The sequence below is a fragment of the Gorilla gorilla genome, chromosome 20 (assembly GCF_029281585.2).
Source record: "Gorilla gorilla gorilla isolate KB3781 chromosome 20, NHGRI_mGorGor1-v2.1_pri, whole genome shotgun sequence".
Taxonomy (NCBI): Eukaryota; Metazoa; Chordata; class Mammalia; order Primates; family Hominidae; genus Gorilla; species Gorilla gorilla.
In genome coordinates, this window is record NC_073244.2 from 8,317,998 (window position 1) to 8,332,900 (window position 14,903).

General features: G+C 52.4%; 1 protein-coding gene across 3 annotated transcripts in view; it reads right to left on the reverse strand.

The window, feature by feature from the left end:
• Positions 1 to 14,903, reverse strand: part of GNG7 (G protein subunit gamma 7) — a 193,532-nt gene that overhangs the window by 32,065 nt on the left and 146,564 nt on the right. For all 3 annotated transcript variants that reach the window (XM_055371192.1, XM_055371189.1, XM_055371191.2), the window contains one exon: positions 10,301 to 10,340. The gene's annotated coding sequence lies outside the window, so the exon portion shown is untranslated. The remainder of the gene's footprint in view (positions 1 to 10,300; positions 10,341 to 14,903) is intronic.

Sequence of the window (14,903 nt, forward strand, 5' to 3'; positions counted from 1 at the left end):
AGGACAGGCCCACCTCAGAGAACAATCTGGCCGCCATGTCTACAGTGCCTAGGGGACCCTGGTTTAGACTCTGCAGAAAGGTGCACACATAGGCCGGGCACGGTGGCTTATGCCTGTATTTCCAGCACTTTGGGAGACCGAGGCGGGCGGATCACTTGACGTCAGGGGTTCGAGACCAGCCTGGTCAACATAGTGAAACCCCATCTCTACTAAAAAAAAAATCAAAATTAGCTGGGCATGGTAGCGCACGCCTGTAATCCCAGCTACTCAGGAGGCTGAGGCAGGAGAATTGCCTGAACCTGGGAGGCAGAGGTTGCAGTGAGCCAAGATTGCGCCACTATACTCCAGCCTAAGCAACAAGAGCGAAACTGTCTTAAAAAAAAAAAAAAAAAAAAAAGGCCAGGTGCAGTGGCTCATGCCTGTAATACCAGCACTTTGGGAGGCTGAGGCGGGTGGATCACCTGAGATCAGGAGTTTGAGACCAGCCTGGCCAACATGGTGAAACCCCCTCTCTACTAAAAATACAAAAAAATTAGCCGTGAGTGGTGGTGGACACCTGTAATGCCACTACTCGGGAGTCTGAGGCAGGAGAATTGCTTGAACCCGGGAGGTAAAAGTTGCGGTGAGCCAAAATCGCGCCACTGCACTCCAGCCTAGGCAACGGAGCGAGACTCTGCCTCAAAAACAAAACAAAACAAAAGAAAAAGAAAGGTGCACACAGCTTCGAGAGCGGACACAGGGCATCAGGGTGAGAAGGCACAGGACAACGATCAGGTGTTGATGTGTCCCCTGGCAGCTGGGATGCAGACCCCCCACGGCCTGCCATGTTGTCACCAGGACGCCAAAGAGGGGACCCACGCAGAGCCCGGGGAGCCCGACTGAGATGGAAACTTCAATACAAGAGACGGGTCTGAGACTGGCCACACCTGCTGCCCGCTCCACAGAACCCCAGGGCCCCCTCAGCAACCAGGGTCTGCATGCAGAGACCCTGCACCCAGGGTGGGCACCCACCCTGCACCTGCAGCCTCTCCAGGGCCAGGTCGCCCAGCAGGGCCTGGGAGGGCGGCTGTGTGTGGGACCTTCCGTGCCAGCTCTGACCGTTGGTGGCTCTGTGACCTCAAGGCAGGGCCGTGGGGCCCAGGGCTGCGGGGGGGGGGGGCCTCTGCCACACGGAAGGGAGGGCCGCACCCTGGCTGGAAAATAGCGCCTTGTGACTGTCCCTGTCAGTGCAGGCCCTTTGCTCTCAGGCTAAATCGGTCCCCGGGGCAGCTATATTTAGAAGGGGCTAAAGAGAGGGAATGAATGAGGTGCCCACGAGAAAGTGAAAAATAGACCAGTGGGGCAGGTCCCGCCGCTGCCTTCGGCAGGAGCTTGGAGCCTAAGAATGAGCCGGCTTGTTCAGACAAAGAGGCCGCGATGACAGAGGGTGACGCGCCGCCAGTGTGGGTTTGGTCGCCGCGGTGACGGGAGCAGGAGAAAAGAAAAGCTGCTCTCTGTCCACCCGGCGGTGGGGTCGGCGGGGGCGGGGGATGACCACGGTCATGTGAGAGTTTGCAAGCCCGGGAACCGGGGCCGGGCCAGGACACTGAACCCCGTGGCTCCTGTCACTCCAGTTCTGGGCTTCCCGGCTGAGGAAATGTTGTCACCCTGGCCCCGGGCCAGGGCAAGGGCCAGCGCCGGCCTCGTGACGGTGGTGCTCGGGAGCTGAAGGGCAGGAGGGTTAGGAAGAGACCAGAGGGCAGTACCGGGCCCTCCCACCTCGGCACAGGTGGGTCTTTCTCCACTCAGCCCCCACCCCCCGCCCAGAAAACTCCTACACATCCTGCAAAGCCCCACCGATGTCATCCCCTCTGAGAAGCCCCTGATTGCAACCATCTATGCACAGCCAGACTGCACTAAAACCCCTTCTCGGCACACTGGCAGCTCCCTGGACGTTCGCTGTGTCCTGTGACACTGTGGCTGCTGCACACGACACATGTTTCTCATCTCACAGCTCTGGGCTCAGAGTCCAACATGGGCCTCGCTGGGTTAAAATCAAGGCACGGGCAGGGCTGGTCCCTCCTGGAGGCTCCAGGGGAGAATCTCTTTCCCGCCTGTCGCCTAGAGGTGCCCGTATCCCTCGGCTCGGGACCCTTCCTCCCCCTTCACAGACATAGCACAGCCTCTTCCAGTCTCTCTCTGACTCTCACCCTCCTGCCTCCTCTCGTGAGGATCCTGTGAGGTCACTGTGCCCCCCCACCCCGGATCATCCACGGTGGTGCTCTCATGACTCAGGGGGTCCTTCACTCAATCCCACCTGCAGAGTCCCTTTTCCCGTGTGTGGTGACACAGCCACAGCTCCCAGGGATTAGGACATGGATGTCTTTGAGGCCTTTGTTCTGCCAACCCCAGCACATCCCAGACGCTGGGTACCAAAGACGCCACTTGGATGGAAGGGGCTGGAGGCCGTGGTGCAGGGAGTTCACAAAGGGTGTTACTTCCTGGAACCCACTCTGTTCCCAGGGCCGATCTCCTTCCCAGGACAGAGGCTCCCAGGCCCAGGCAGCCCTCAGATGTGGAGTGCCTGCCCCACCTCCATCCATAGCAGGTGCTGCTGCTGTGCATGGGCATACATGGCTTGGTGTGCCCACCCCTCTGGGTTCTGCAGCAGGGGCCGGCCCGTCCGGGCACACACATGGACAAGGATGGACCTCGAGCCTGGGGTTCTCTGCTGTGGCCCGTGGGCTCCAGGTCACGTCATCAGAATGGCTAGAGGTCACCAGTATCATGTGTGACATCTCCAAGGCCACCCCACTCCAGCCCTGGTGTTGTTAGAAAGTCCCGGAAAATTACAGGCCCAGGGAGCTTCTCCCTGAGGGCTAGGGATCATTAGGGATGTTTTCATGTTAACAATGGAAAACAAAAAACAAAAAACAAAAACCAGGTATGGTGGCTCACGCCTGGAATCCCAGCACTTTGGGAGGCCGAGGAGGGCGGATTGCCTGAGCTCAGGAGTTCGAGACCAGCCTGGGCAACGCGGTGAAACCTGGTCTCTACTAAAATACAAAAGAAATTCGCTGGGTGTGGTGGCGGGCGCCTGTAATCCCAGCTACTCGGGAGGCTAAGGCAGGAGAATGGCGTGAACTCAGGAGGCGGAGGTTGCAGTGGGTTGAGATCGCACCATTGCATTCCAGCCCGGGCGACAGAGCGAGGCTCTGTCTGGAAAAAGAAAAAAAACAAAACCTAGCCAGGCCCAGTGGCTCACACCTGTAATCCCAGCACTTTGGGTGGCTGAGATGTGTGGCTCACTTGAGGTCAGGAGTTCGATACCAGCCTGGCCAATGTGGTGAAACCCCATCTCTACTAAAAATACAAAAATTAGCCGGGTGTGGTGGCGCTCGTCTGAAATTCCAGCTACTTGGGAGGCTGAGGCAGAAGAATCGCTTGAACCCACATGGCGGAGGTCGCAGTGAGCCGAGATCGTGCCACTACACTCCAGCCTGGGTGCAGAGTGAGACTCTGTCTCAAAAAAAAAAAAAAAAAAAAGAAAAAAAGAAAAAAAAAAACCCAATAGCAAATAATGGGATGAATTTAAGTTTTAGAGACTTGCCGCTGTGAAGAGCTAAGTCTAAGGGAGGGGTCTCAACTACAGGGGACCGTGACCCCCTCCTAGGAGACACTGGATGATGTCAGGGGACATTTGTGGTTGTTATGACTTGGGGGTGCTCCTGGCATGGAGTGGGTGGAGGCCAGGGATGCTGCTCAGTGCCCTGCAGTGCCCGGGATGGCCAGCGCGGTGGCTCACGCCTGTAGTTCTGGCACTTTAGGAGGCCAAAGCGGGTGGATCATTTGAGGTCAGGAGTTCAAGACCAGCCTGGGCAACATGGTGAAACCCCATCTCCACTAAAAATACAAAAAGTAGCCAGGGGTGGTGGCGCCTGTCTGAAATTCCAGCTACTTGGGAGGCTGAGGCAGAAGAATCGCTTGAACCTAGGAGGTGGAGGTGGCAGTGAGCTGAGATCATGCCACTGCACTCCAGCCTGGGTGACAGAGCAAGATTCTGTCTCAAAAAACAAAACAAAACAAAACAAACAAACAAACAGCGACAACCCCATCTCAAGAATAATCTGACCCTAACGTCAGAGATGTGGAGACCCAGAGACCCTGGTCGAGGGGATGTTCCAGCCAGGAGCGGCTTTCTCGTGAACTGTGCATGTTGTTTGCATCCCGACAGGTTCAAGTGACAAAGCTGGGCAGGCTGAGGCCACCAAAGGGTTTCCTGGGTCCTTGTTCCTGCCACACACCTTGAATCCTCAATGCCAAGGCAACTGCAGACCCGAGGGACCCCAGGGGGGACACTAGGTCTGGACATGAAGGTTTGGCAGCAAACTGTCAGGACCCCCGGAGAGAACCCTGACTCCTGTGACAACCCAACTGTGTCTGGCTCAACGCTCAACGCTCAAACACAGCAAACGGCAAGAAAGCAAGTCCAGGATGTACGTTTCAGCAAAAATGGCAGCCGTGGGGGTGGAGGTGGAGGAGGACATGGACGGAGGGCTTCAACAGGGCTGTGTTGTTTTTTTTTTTTCTTTTAGATGGAGTCTCACTCTGTCACCCAGGTTGGAGTGCAGTGGCGGATCTCGGCTCACTGCAACCTCCACCCCCTGGGTTCAAGCAATTCTCTGCCTCAGCCTCCTGAGTAGCTGAGATTACAGGCGCCCGCCACCGCACCCGGCTAATTTTTGTATTTTTAGTAGAGACGGGGTTTCACTATCTTGGCCAGGCTGGTCTTGAACTCCTGACCTTGTGATCCACGTGTCTTGGCCTCCCAAAGTGCTGGGATGACAGACGTGAGCCACCGCACTGGCCGGGGCTGCGTTTTCATCTGGAGGTTTGCACGGGGCCGTGGCACTGTAAGGCTAAGCATGGGAATTTCAGTCTCTCCCCCAGAACCTTCTGGAGAGACACCACTGCAGCTACCACTGCTGCAGCTACCAGGCACTAGGCACCAGCTGACCAGGAGGGAGGAACCACAAGGCTGCTGTGTCTGGGGTCAGCCAGCAGGCCGGGGGTGAGGGCGGGGGTGACAGGGGAACCAGCACACTTGTTGTGCACAAAGTTCCTTGTGACAGTGAGTTCGTCTTGGCCTCTGTCCCAAGATGAGGTTTTGATGACACGCATGGAATTTCTAACAATGAAACGGAGTGTGTGGTTTTGCTCACGCTTACATCCCCTTTTCTTGTCTATCCAAATTCCATTACGCCTTTTCTTGCTAATGCAGAAACACGGCCAAGTCCTGGGCTGCCCCAGGAAGTACCGAGGCCTCTTGCCGCTCTCAGTGGAAAAGGGAAACGTGGCTGCCTTGGGTCTGGGGTGCCCTGATTCTCAGAATCCCTGCGGGATGGGGAAAGAGTGTTTGGGTTGAGACCGGCTCACAGGAAGTGGGTAGAATGCAGGAGAAGGAGCGGCTGGGAGGCACTCTCTCATCCAGCCCCCGTGGCGACCCTCCTTGCTGGCTTATTTTGAGACGGAGTCTTGCTCTGTCGCCGAGGCTGGAGTGCAGTGGCGCAACCTCGGCTCACTGCAACCTCCGCCTCCCGGGTTCAAGCGATTCTCCTGCCTCAGCCTCCTGAGTAGCTAGTAGCTGGGATAACAGGCATCCAACACCAAGCCCGGCTAATTTTTTTATTTTTTGGTAGAGTCGCGGTTTCACCATGTTGTTCAGGCTGGCCTTGAACTCCTGACCTCAAGTGATCTCCGCCCACCTCAGCCTCCCAAAGTGCTGCGATTACAGGCAGGAGCCACCGCTCCCGGCCACCTCTGCTCACCTCCTCACCAAGCCCCAGCTTCTGTGACTGTCCCCCAGGGAGAGTGACCATGGCCCTGCTGGGCTCTGAGGGGCTTGTGCAGATGAGCAGGTGGCCTACACAGCCTGAGGGACCACCAGCTGCTCTGTGGCGAGTCTCGTGACTCCAATCCCGCTCTGCCTCTGGCCAGCCCCCAGGCCTTGCCACATCTTTTGGTTGCCAAGCCTCAGTTTCCCCACCTATAAAACGGGGACAATGAGCCCTGCTCCCCAGGGATCCTAGGAGAACTAAAGGAATTGGAGCAGTGGACCTGGCCTGCAGGGGGCACGGGAGAGATATCTGCTGAGTCGCTGAGTAGGGGGAGCTGAGGACCAGGGAGGCGTCAGTGGTGGGGATGGCCCGGCTGCTGGGAACAAGGCCAGGGGACTTAGCCAGGGCCCGACGAGAGCTGCCTGATGTCATTGCTGGAGTCTCTTGTCATCCCTCCCAGCAGATGCTGCAGCATAGGGACCTAATCCCCACGGCACGTGGCCACGTGGCTGGCAGCTTGAGCTTGCGGCCTGGAGACACCTGAGCCCTGCCCAGGCAGCTCCGTGCCACCTGCCGTCCAGCCACGCTGCCATCAGCCAGCACTTGTGTGTCCCAGAGGACCGGGCTCAGGGCGGGCTCCAGGGACCTCACCCTGGCCGTCTGACCTCCAGCAAAGGAGGTCTGGTCTCCCAGTCAGAAAACAGGAGAGAGGGCAGGGACTTCTCCACGGAGAATATATTCATGGAGAAGGACGTAAAAGGATCCAGACCAGACACCACGGGCACATGCGACCCCTCAGCCGTCGGCCAGGTTTTAAATCATCACTGTCTTCGTCGTCATCCTGAGTGTCATTTGTGTGGGGGCCAGGACTAGGGTGAGGCCATGCGGCACTCACCTTGGGGGCAAAATCTAGGGAACGCCAAAAAGCCCTGCCATGCCGGCAAATTATATTTTCATACAATCTTTTATTATTTATATAAAAATATATTTATTAATATATATTTATCTATTATCTATAATATATAAATATGTATTTATAAATATATAAACAAATATATATTTATAAATATATAAAACATATATACATATTTATAAATAAAATATATATTTAAAAAATATATATATACGCACACATATTTTGAGACAGTCTCGCTCTGGCCCCCAGGCTGGAGTGCAACGGCACAATCTCAGCTCACTGCAACCTCTGCCTCCTGGGCTCAAGTGAGTTTTCTGCCTCAGCCTCCCAAGTAGCTGGGATTACAGGCATGCGTCACCACGCCCGGCTAATTTTTTTTATTTTCAGTAGAGATGAGGTTTTGCCATGTTGGCCAGTCTGGTCTCGAGCTCCTGACCTCAGGGAATCCACCCACCTTGACCTCCCAAAGTGCTGGGATTACAGGCCTGAGCCATGGCACCTGACTGCTTCTTCTGTGTTCACAGCTGCCCCCCAACGCTTGCGTTCCCGCCTGAGCTCCGCCTCCCATCACATCAGCAGTGGCATCAGATTCTCATAGAAGCGTGAACCCAATTGTGAACTGTGCATGCGAGGGATCTTGGTTGCACGCTCCTTATGAGAATCTAATGCCTAATGGCCTCGACTGGCCAACACGATGAAACCCCATCTCTACTAAAAAATACAAAAAATCAGCCGGAAATTGCTTGAACCCAGGAGGCGGAGTTTGCAGTAAGCTAAGATCATGCCACTGCACTCCAGACTGGGCAACAGAGAGAGACTCTGTCTCAAAACAAGCAAACAGAAATAATCTAATGCCTGATGATCTGTCACTGTCTCTCATCACCTCCAGATGGGACCATCTAGTTTTTATTTGTTTGTTTGTTATTGAGACAGAGTCTCGCTCTGTTGCCGAGGCTGGAGTACAATGGTGCGATCTCGGCTCACTACAACCTCCGCCTCCCGGGTTCAAGCGATTCTCCTACCTCAGCCTCCCAAGTAGCTGGGACTACAGGTGCCCACCACCACGCCTGGCTAATTTTTGTATTTTTAGTAGAGATGAGGTTTCATCATGTTGGTCAGGCTAGTCTCGAACTCCTGACCTCAAGTGATCCACCCGCCTCAGCCTCCCAAAGTGCTGGGGTTATAGGCGTGAGCCACCACACCCAGCCCAGGGACCATCTAGTTGCAGGAAACAAGCTCCGGGCTCCCAGTGATCCCACATTATGGTGAGCTGTGGAATTATTTTATTATATATTACAATGTCATAATAACAGAAATAAAGTGCACAAAAAAAGTAATGCATTTGAATCGTCCCCAAACCATCCTCCCGGCTCCCCCCCCCCCCCCCACCTCCCCACTGTCTGTGGAAAAACTGTCTTCCACGAATCCACTCCCTGGGGCCAAAAAGGTTGAGGACTGCTGCCTTAAGGAACCAGAAAAGGACGAACGAAGGCAGCCCCAAGCCAGCAGGAGGAAGGAAATTGTAAAGATCAGAGCAGCGATAAACGAGACAGAGATGAGAAAAACTGACGAGTCGACGAAACCAAAAGTTGGTTCTTTGAAAAGAGCTAGGAGATTGACAAACCTCTAGCGGGGCTGACCAAAAGCAAAACCAAAAAAAAAAAAAAAAAGAGGAAATAAGATGCAGATAACTACACGCAGAAACGAAAGGAGGACATTACTACCAACTTTATGGAAATAAAAGGCATTATCAGAGAACACCGTAGCAGTATGAACCAGTGTGCGACACCCAATTAGGTAATCTACACGAAATGGACAAATTCCTAGAAAAACGCGAATGAAACAGATCAGCGATGGTTTCAGGTTCTGCTCACATCTCTTAGATACTGACTTACATGCCAGCATGGTGCTGAGCATATATATATGTATATATGTAATATATATTTTATATGCAATATGTTACATATTATGTTATGTATTATATGCAATATATATTTTATATGTAATATCTCATGTTACATATATGTATACTACATGTACTATATCATATTACATATATGTACATGTTACATGCAATATATCATATTACATATGTGCACATGTTACACGCGATATATCATATCACATACATGTACATATTGCATGTAATATGTTATATTACATGCATGTACACATATGTACTATATTACATATATGTACACATTACATGCAACATATTACATATATGTACATATTGCATATAACATATCATATATATGTACATATCATGTGTAATATATATTATATCACATGCATGTACACATATATAATATATAACATACATGTACATATTATATGTAATATTGCATACATGTACATATTATATTTAATATTGCATACTGTACACATTGTATGTAATATATTATATGTAATATATAATATATTACATATATGTAATATATTATATGTATATATGTATACACAGTGGCATGCACCTACAGTCCCAGCTACTCAGGAGGCTGAGGCAAAAGGACTGCTTGAACCCAGGAGTTCGAGACTGCAGTGAGCTATGATATAACAGTATATTACAGCAGTGAACTATAATATAATATAATATATAATATATATATTTTTTTCTTTTCTTTAGAGACCTGGTCTCACTCTGTTGCCCAGCGTGGAGTCCCATGGTGCAATCACAATCACAGCTCACAGTAGCCTCCACCTCCTGGGCTCAAGTGATCCTTCTGCCTCAGCCTCCCAAAATGCTAGGATGACAGGCACGTGCCACCACACTGGGTATATTTTTTAAGAGACTGGGTCTCGCTCTGTCACCTAGGCTGGAGTACAGTGGTGCAATCATAGCCCACTGCAACCTCAAACTCCTGGGTTCAAGCAATCCTCTTGCCTCAGCCTCCGGAGTAGCTGGGACTACAGGTGCACGCCACTGTGTATACATATATATAGGTATATGTGTGTATAAAATATATATGCTATATATATATATATATTTTTTGAGACAGAGTCTCACTCTATTGCCCAGGCTGGTGTACAGTGGCATGATCTCAGCTCACTGCAACCTCCATCTCCCAGGTTCAAGCGATTCTCCTGCCTTAGCTTCCAGAGTAGCTGGGATTACAGGCACCTGCCACCATGCCCTGCTAATTTTTGTATTTTTGGTAGAGACGGGGTTTCGCTATGTTGGTCAGCCTGGTCTCAAACACCTGACCTCAGGTGACCCACCTGCCTCAGCCTCCCAAAGTGCTGGGATTACAGGTGTGAGCCACTGCACCTGGCCATTTTTATATTTTTGTATCTATATCCTTGTTTAATCTTTGCAACCTTCCTGCAAAACGGAGAACGTCATCTCCACTGCAGACAGTTGACAGGAACCCACCCAAACGGGGCAGAGCTGGTAAAACGGGGTCTGGGATTTGAACTCAGGTTTCCTGGCTCTGAGCCCGGAGCCCTTTTATGGGATGACTCAACCTCCCAATGTGTCAGGCACACATAAAAGACTGGGGCTTGTTTGTTCCTTTTTCTAAAAAACAAGAGATTCCAACCTCATGAAGTAAGAGAAAATGCCACATACCTTTTTTAGTTTTCCCAGGAATCACGGCTTGCTGTACACCCTGTTTAAAAAAGGAGAGACAAAGAGAAAAGCATGGTTACATATTTTTTACTTACAAGGAACTCACAGAGCTACCTCCAGCTTTTATCGGAGAACGACGTTGCTGTCCCCAAAAATGAGGCATGGGAATTCGAAACGGCCGTGCCCTCCGGAGAAAACGGGGGCAGAATCCACTTTATTCTTTACCACCGATCCGTGCGGAAAAGACCTGGATGCTTCTCCTGCTGGACAACAGGGCAAATTATCTTCTAGAAACTTGTGTTATTCCATTTCAGAACAAGAGAGCCCCAACCCCACAGTCAAAGTCCAGTCCATCAGACACACCAGTGCAAGAAAAACAAAAATACCCAGGCACGGCGCCTTCCCATGGAATACTTCGGTGTTTTTCCATCTCTGATTTCTACTTTTATGTAAGCCACGTGCCGGGCAAAGGGAGAGGTGGAAAGTGGAAACTGGGGACAAACCAATTAACCCCGAATGGAGGAAGTGACAGGTATATGGGGGGCAGGAAGGCCGGGGGTCTCATGTGAGCCGCCCAGGGCCAGGAGGTCAATAGGAAGGAAAGAACGGCTCCAGGGCCCGGTGATTGGTCTCCGGGGGTCGGGGCGGTTGGGGCCTTTGGAGCTGCGGTTTTCCATGGAACGGAATCCTCTGTTCCAAGCCGGACCCTGCATAGAGCCAGGCCCCGCATCCGTCTCCAATGCAGAGTGCACGGATCGTGAGGGGGGGGCCCACGGGGACCACCTTCCGTGGTCTTTCCTGACTCCCACTAAGGTCTGGAGGGAGATCCAGGCAGCGATCTGCCCCCTCCAGCTTCGCGGCAGCCTCCTATTTCGTGGACAAGGAGGCCCGAGGCAGGCAAAGGCCCCTGCCTTGCTGAGCGTCTACACCGGCCGAGGTCATGCGGCCGGGACTTGCGCACAATGAGCCCAGATGCCAGGTTCTGTGTCTCCCGGTTAGGCCACCACTGCTCTGCTGCTGAGCCGCCAGCCCCACTTGGAGAAGCCAGGAGCTGCACCACTGTCAGCTCTAGGGGAGGCCCCGTCCTGCGTAGCGGGGCTCACCCTGCAGTGGGCTTGCCCGGCGAGGTCAGCAGACGCCCCTGCACCGGGCCCAACCCAGGCCCAACTTCCTGAGCTGCTCGAGGCCGGGCTGGGCCGGGTTCACGTGGCCAAGGCTGTTTCCCTCTTGCCTTGAAGGGCTCCTGTGGTCTCTGAAGCCGGCCAGGCCCCTCTTCCGTCACAAACATTTGCTATTTCCACAAACCAATGGGTTTTTTTCCACCGACACAAAGAAGAGCCACATGGCTGCTGCTCCTGGGCTGGAGTCCGGGCCACCCACACACGACACTTTCTCAGCAGCCCTGCGCCCCGGGGCTGCATTGGAGGCCAAGGAGGCTGAGGTCGGCGGGAAGCCTCCTCACCTTGCAGCCCAGCTGGGGAGGCCGAGTCCAGGCTTTCCCAGAGGCTCCCGGGTCTCAGCTGCAGGAAGGCGGTGACTGAGGTCACCTTCTCCTAAGCCAGGGTCTCTCCTCCCACCCAGCATTACGGACACCAGCGCCGGATTGTTCTCCGGGGCGGGAGCATCCTGGGCTCTGCAGGGTGCTGAGCTGCGTCCCTGGCATCCACCTGCTCCATGCCAGGAGCACCCCCCAGATGTGTTGGCCACAAATGTCCCCAGACACTGCCCAGGGTCCCCTGGGGGGCAGAATCACTCCGTGTGAGATCCCTGACCTCTTAGTGACCTAGAGACATCCAGGGGGCTGCCTCCCCTCCCACCTCTACACACACACACACACGCACACACAGACACACGCACACTCACACACATATGCACGCACACATAGACACACGCACACACGTGCACACAGGAACACTCAGACACATGCACACACATGCACACACGTGTACTGCACGCTCACGCACATGCACACACAGACGCGCACACACGCGTACACACAAGACACGTGCACACACATTTGCATGTACACACACATGCACACACAGACACACGTGTGCACACACGTGCACACACATTTGCATGCACAGACACGTGCACACACAGACGTGCACATACACGCACACACATGTGCGTACAGACACACATGTGCACACACGTGCACACGTTTGCATGCACAGACACGTGCACACACATACGTGCACATACACGCACACACATGTGTGCACACAGACACACATGTGCACACACAGACACACACACACGTGCATGCACACATGCATGCAGGAGCGAGAGCCTCCACCCAGTCCTGCACGTAAAGCAAGGTCCTGCTAGTAAACATACAAAGACTCAAGAAACGAGGGGCTTCAGGACTTTTCCTCCTCCTGCCCAAAGGCACCTGCACTCACAAAAGACTCAGAGGCTCCATCTGGCCGGGTCAGCGAATGCAGTTGTAGCACCGTTTCAGGACCGTGATAGAGAAAGACGGGAAGTTAGACTTCTGACCCGTCACAAACTCTGAGTAAGTGCGATGTGCCCAGGCCAGCCCAGTGTGACCCCAGCTCCTGATCCATGAAATCAGGACAGTGAACGAGGATGCTGGGGCCACCTCACCTGCAGCCCCGGGTCAGCCTCAGAACCCACAGGACTTTGACCCTGCCCCAGGCCATGGCCCTTGACCAGGGAACCACAGCTCCTTATTCTGATGGGGTGACTCGGTGCATTTCTCTCTCAGGCTTACTTTTTTTCTCTTTGAGACAGAGTCTCACTCTGTCGCCCAGGCTGGAGTGCAGTAGCGCGATCTTGGCTCACTGCAACCTCTGCCTCCTGGGTACAAGCGATTCTCCTGCCTCAGCCTCTCAAGTAGCTGGGACTACAGGCACGGGCCACCACGCCTGGGTAATTTTTTGTGTTTTTAGTAGAGGGTGGGTTTCACCGTGTTAGCCAGGATGGCCTTGATCTCCTGACCTCGTGATCCGCCCACCTCGGCCTCCGAAAGTGCTGGGATTACAGTCATGAACCCCCACACCCGGCCTCTCAGGCTTACTTTTAGGTGGCTGGAAATAATGCTTTTCATGAGCACACTGCATTATTTTCATCATCCTTGCCACCGATGGGCACCATGTTTTTTTGTTTTTGTTTTTGTTTTTTTTGAGATAGGGTCTGTTACCCAGGCTGGAGTGCAATGGCGTGATCACAGCTCACTGCAGCCTCAACCTCCTGGGCTCAAGCGATCCTCCCTCCTCAGCCTCCTGAGTAGCTGAGACTACAGCCACATGCCACCACACCCAGCTAATTTTTATTCCTGTAGAGATGGGGTTTTGCCATGTTGCCCAGGCTGGTCTCAAACTCCTGGGCCCAAGCGATCCTCCCACCTTGGCCTCCTAAAGTGCTGGATGACAGGTGTGTGCCACGGCACCTGGCCAGCAAAAATGGGTTTAAAGGCAGATGATCAAACCATGTTGTAGAACCTCAATTTTTAAAAATAAGAGTGTGTGTGTAGATATCTGGGGAAAGGATAAAGTGCTGGGATTGTGGATGATTTTCCTCTCCTTATGTGATTCTCAGATTCTGTAAAATGAAGTTATATAGCTTTCTTTCCTCTTCTTTCTTTCTCTTTCTCTTTTCTTTCTTCCTTCCTTTCTTTCTCTCTCTTTTTTCTTTCTTTCTTCTCTCTCTTTCCTTTTTATTTATTTATTTATTTTTTTGAGACAGGTGTCATTTTGTCACCCAGGATGGAGTGCAATGGCGTGATCTCTGCTCACTGCAACCTCTGCCTCCTGGGGTCAAGCAATTCTCCTGCCTCAGACTCCCAAGTAGCTGGCATTACAGGCATGCACCACCACTCTTGGCTAATTTTTGTATTTTCAGTAGAGACGGGGTTTCACCAACATGGCCAGGCTGGTCTCAAACTCCTGACCTCAAGTGATCCACCCACCTTGGCCCCCCAAAGTGCTGGGATTATAAGCGTGAGCCATCGCGCCCAGCCAGTTATATTCCTTTCGTAGTCACAAAGAATATATATACACACACACATATATACACATACATATATATCCACAGTTGATTCGATTCTCATTATTTGTGGTAGTTCTGTTCTGTGAAGTCACCACAAAAACTGAGTTTGCGAATACAAATCATTGCTTCTAGAGAACATTTTTGCAGGGTTAGTTTCCTTTGAGTTTCAGGAAACTTTCCTTTATCTGATCAATACATGACCTGTTCTGTGTGTCTTTTTTTTTTTTTGGAGACAGGGTCTCGCTCTGTTTCCCAGGCTGGAGTGCAATGGTGCAATCTCAGCTCACTGCAGCCTCAGTCTCCTGGGCTCAAGTGATTCTACTGCCTTGGCCTCCAGAGTAGCTGGGATTACAGGCACCCACCACCATGTCCGGCTAATTTTTTTTTTCTCAAGATGGAGTTTGGCTCTTGTTGCCCAGGCTGGAGTACAATGGTGGATCTCGGCTCACTGCAACCTCCGCCTCCTGGGTTCAGGAGATTCTCCTGCCTCAGCCTCCCGAGTAGCTGGGATTACAGGTGTGAGCCACCACACCCAGCCTGATTTTTTTTTTTTTTTTTTTTTTTTTTGAGACCGGGTCTAGGTCTGTCA